This window comes from Tamandua tetradactyla, chromosome 15 (assembly GCF_023851605.1).
Source record: "Tamandua tetradactyla isolate mTamTet1 chromosome 15, mTamTet1.pri, whole genome shotgun sequence".
In the NCBI taxonomy this organism is placed as follows: Eukaryota; Metazoa; Chordata; class Mammalia; order Pilosa; family Myrmecophagidae; genus Tamandua; species Tamandua tetradactyla.
This window is the reverse complement of record NC_135341.1, coordinates 40,342,935-40,347,500: the sequence shown is the minus strand read 5'-3', so window position 1 is coordinate 40,347,500 and position 4,566 is coordinate 40,342,935. Positions and strand designations below refer to the sequence as shown.

At 42.0% G+C, this 4,566-nt stretch overlaps 1 pseudogene; it reads right to left on the bottom strand.

Moving 5' to 3' along the window:
• Positions 1-983: 983 nt before the first annotated feature.
• On the bottom strand, positions 984-3,428 carry LOC143657937 (ATM interactor pseudogene; annotated as a pseudogene).
• Between the last annotated feature and the right edge of the window lie 1,138 nt (positions 3,429-4,566).

Genomic DNA, 4,566 nt, shown 5'->3' with positions numbered 1-4,566 from the left:
GGTGGTTGAAGGAAGGTTGGTTACTTCATTCTTGCCCTAGTAAGCTTAGTAGAAGTGTTACACATTGAAATTTAGGGGAAAGTGTCCTCCCCCCCCCTCCCTTTTTTAAACATACAGCATAATAAGCTCAGATTCAGCTTGTGGGTGCACTTTGGGAACAGCTCTGGGGAGCACTCTAAACTACTACGACTTACACAGCAGGGTGTGGGTAGGGCACCCCAGTGTTTCCATGCTGTGGATGACTTACTGCTAATTCAACTGGGAGGATCACTATTTACACATAAGTCCTCGCAGTTATTCCTTTACACAAAATTTTACAGCCATGAGCCTCTTGTGAATAAAATACTGTACACTTAACATTGGTATCGATGACAGCTCATGTAGAGAAGTTGACTACATGAAAATTATTTCAAAAATTAGAGACAACTATAGTTTTCCTTTGTGTCTTCAAGTCAGAAGGGTGAGATGGCAAAGGAGATGAAGCTGTAGGCGGCACGAGTCTCAAACCATGTAAGTGTTGTGGTTTAAATCCACTTTACAGGTTACTGTCAGGAAATAGGAATTTCTAACAAGCACTGTTAAAAAAATATTATAGGTGTAATTTAATTTAAGTATGTTGCACTCCACCATAAAAACATTTAAAGATTTGAAAAGTTTGTACTTTTTTTCTTGAAAAGTTAGTTTGTACTTGCTAAGCTTAGCTTTAGCTAAATGGCTAATATTGTTTTTAAAGGTGTGAAATACATTTACTTTTTAGAAGGAAAGACTAGCTTTGAAGGGGCAATGGTAGGCAACACAGAAATCATTTTTAGATCAATATCATACACTTTATAATACACTCACATTTATACGCAAATTTCATGTTTACAAATACAAAAGGCAAAAGAACCACAAAGAATCTAGACACCTACATTCAGTAATTAATACTGTTGTCCTCAATTCCCATTTTCTAAATCCAGAAGAAAACTAAATGGCATCCTGCATGTGGACTTCACTTTTAGAAGTTGGAGACTGTGTGTAGTTCTGCACATGTCTGAGTTTCCACAGAACTGAACTGAGACTCCATCGTGTTCCAGGCCAAATCAGCCAGAAGGAAATCAACCATGGCTGTCTGAGTTTCATTGCTGGTGAAAAACAAACTCCCCAGGGTTTCAAAACCAGAATTCATGGTCTGTGTTTCTGTACTGTTCAGCTGAACTTTGCTTTCTAGAGCAGGGAGGTTTTTAGTGGAAATCACTTCTGTTTGGGTTTCTGTGTCAGATGAATCAGTGCTCATGGAAAAGCTGGAGTGTTTCAGAAGACTGCCCAGAGGCAGATGAGGGCTACTGTCTAAAAAGAAGTTTAAGTCTGTCTGCGTCTGCGTATCAAACATTTCAAGGCCCAAGAAGTTAGCATTTCCCCTACAACTGTAGGACTGAGCAGAGGGGTCTGCAAGTAAAAAGTCAGTTTGGGTCTCTATGTCCAGTGATTCCAAGACTGGTTCAGTGTTCATACTGCTAAGTTCACTCTCTTCTGTTTGAGTTTGGATGTTTGAGGCTGAAAAGAACTCTTCAATATCAAAATCTATTCTGGGATTCTGGGTTGGGCCAGATGGGAGCTGGGTGTCCGGTCCAGTGTTCGTGTCAGACAAAAGACTGCGATTATCCAATGCCTGACCTGGCAGGTTACTTGACAAGATGTTTTCTAAATCGCTTAATAAATCTATGGTTTGGGTCTGATTATCTGTCATGTTTCGTGAAGGAAGTATACTGTTCTGCTCACTGAAGTTTATAATTGGTGCAGATTTCTCAATATCTTGATTTAAAGTCTTAGGGTCATTCTGAGGTAACAAATCATGAGTTATGGTCTCTACTACCAAACTGTTGCTTATAATATTGTCTGTAGAAACCCTGAATGAAGAATGGACATTCTCAAAAATGTCTCCACACATTACTGCTTGGTCCATGTGTACTGCGTCATCTGTGCAGTACACTAGTTTGAGTTTCTCTGGAGATCCCACCTGACGGGAAACCAGCATCTAAAAAAGGATCAGTCTGAGCAGCGACGGATGAAGTTGCTCTGGAACTGGGTAACAGTGTTTGCGTATGAACACTAATGGGAAGTGAAACTTGAGAACCAAATGTCAAATCAGTCTGAGAACAAGACGATACAGAGGAGTCTGGGGAAGCCCATTGTGCAGAAGGCATGAAGCTTGGTGAGGCATAAGACAGATCTGTCTGCACATTGCTGGAAGAAATGCTGTTCTTCTGACATGTATTCCCTAGTTGTTGTAAAGTACTAGGTGGACTTTTACCCAAGTTCACTTGAATACCTGTGCTAATTGGCTCCACATTCATGGGATTCACAATTTTTGAGGCAGGCCCTCCCTAAGAGAGCAAGCCTCTGAATCTAGGCCAAGCATCAGGGTTCCTATGGACAAGGGAAGCAAGTGAATGGTGCCCATGGCAGAGCCCTGCTGATCCACACCCACTACCACAGGCTGGGCTGAGGAGTCGGCTGTAGTAGGCACAAAGACAGGCATGGGAGAAAATTGCATAACTGGTAGTTTAACCAAAGCCACTTTGGGCTTTGGTAAAAGCAACTTCTGAGGATATCTTGGAGGTGTTGTAAGAGTCTGTTTTCTGGCATTAGAACTGCAGGAGTCTTCAAAGGAAGCCATCAGCTTTATTTCTGAAGTTTCTAGTTCTTGTGTGTCTGGTGTGGAGGATGGTTTATTGAGCAATGATTCAATGGTCTTTTTTGACAACTTCTGGTTGTTCATGGAGTTCTCCATTTTCCTTTTCTTACTAGGTGGATCCCTGTGCTCGGCAGGGATCTCATGGCCAGTTCGGTAGATGTGTGACTGCAAGGCAGTTCTGCTGGCATAAGGACAGCCACACGTGCACTGGAAGGTCTTGCCACAATCCTCTGCATGTCTTTTTAAATCCCATTCAGTACCATAAGAATTGCTGCACTTACTACATTTATGCTTCTTTTCAGCATGCATTTTCATAAAGTGCTGTTTAACAAGAGAGAATTGAGAAAATGGTCTGTCGGGGCCTCTAGGGCATCCTTCAATGGGACAGCAGTAGAATCTCGGTACAGTTTTCAAATCTTTCCTTATAGTTGGATTTACTATGCCGTCCTGCAGGCGGTGGCTCTTGACCAGGTGCATGTTGAGCGCGGGGCTGTTGGGCAGGATCTTGCCGCAGCCGCGCACGGTGCACAGGATGTTGGTGCGCACGGCCCGGGACAGCTCGCTCACCGACGGCTGGATCAGCTCCCGGGCAGGCAGCGCTGGGGTTGCGGGCTGCTGCCGTGGCGCTGCGGGCCGCTACCGACTGCCCCTCAGCCGTCCCGGGGGACCCCACGGGCCCGAGGCGGCGGCGGCTCGGGGCGCCCGAGCACAGAGCCGCGGGGTCCGCCGCCGCCGCCTCAGAGGCCGCCATGGCTCCCGCACGGCAGCCGGGCGGAGCTCTATTCACTGGTTTTATTTCACTTTATTTTGGTATTAAAACGATATTTCTATAAATATTCTAGTTCACGAGTCCGGAAACTTCTTTCTCAAAGGGTTATTTATATAATAAATAGTTTAGGATTTGGGAGCCAAGAGGCAAAATTGATGCTATTATCTATATACCACACATTGTGCCTCCTGTTGAGTGTTTCTCCGGACAGTACATGAAGTAGAATTTCTGCATAAGGCAAGTAAATCTTCAAAGCTAAACTGCTTCCCAAAGTGGCTGTACTAATTCCTACTAACACCAGCGGTGTATATTTTTTGTCTCTGTTACTTTACCTATTTATAAACTCTTGGGGTTTCAGATGTTTCAGATTTTGTGAATGTGGCTTCTGTATAATGCTGTATCATTTTGACTGTCATTTCTTACAAATGAGATTGAACATCTTTTCAAGTGCTCACTGACCTTTCATATTTGCTCGTCTGTAAATTGCCTATTCATACCATTTGCCCATTTTTCTATTCAGTTGTTTATATTTTTTCGTTTGTCTTTAAAAGTTTTCAATATATGCCACTAATGCCTTTTTTGTTTAAATGTGTTGAAAATACCTTCTTCCATTTTGTGGCATCTTTTTCAATTTTTAACAGTGTCTTGTGAGGAAAAAGTCATTACATTATAGTCAAACGTATAGATCTTTTTTGTGTGTCTTTTTAAAGCGTGTACTTTGAAGCTTTTTGAAAAGCTTTTAAATTTTGCTTTTCATGTTTAGGCTCTTTATCCAGAAGAATTTAAAGTAAGGCTCTAATTGTAATTTGTATTCTAGGGAATACCATATTTCCCTAGACAATATATTGGTATCTGTAGCTTTTCCTAATGACTTTCAGTGCCACTTCTCTCACATATCATATTTCTAGCTACGCTTGTGCCCCCTTCCGAGTGTTCTATCCTATTTAATTAAGCAATTGTGCACAATGCTTTGATTAGTATAGTTTGCTTTTTGAATGTGTTAATGTCTAATAATGAGAATCCCACCCTATCTTGATCCTCTTTAAAATTGTCTTCCTTCATTGTGTACAAATTTTAGAACCAAACTTGTCAAATTCCATGAAAAATCCTTTCATGGTGT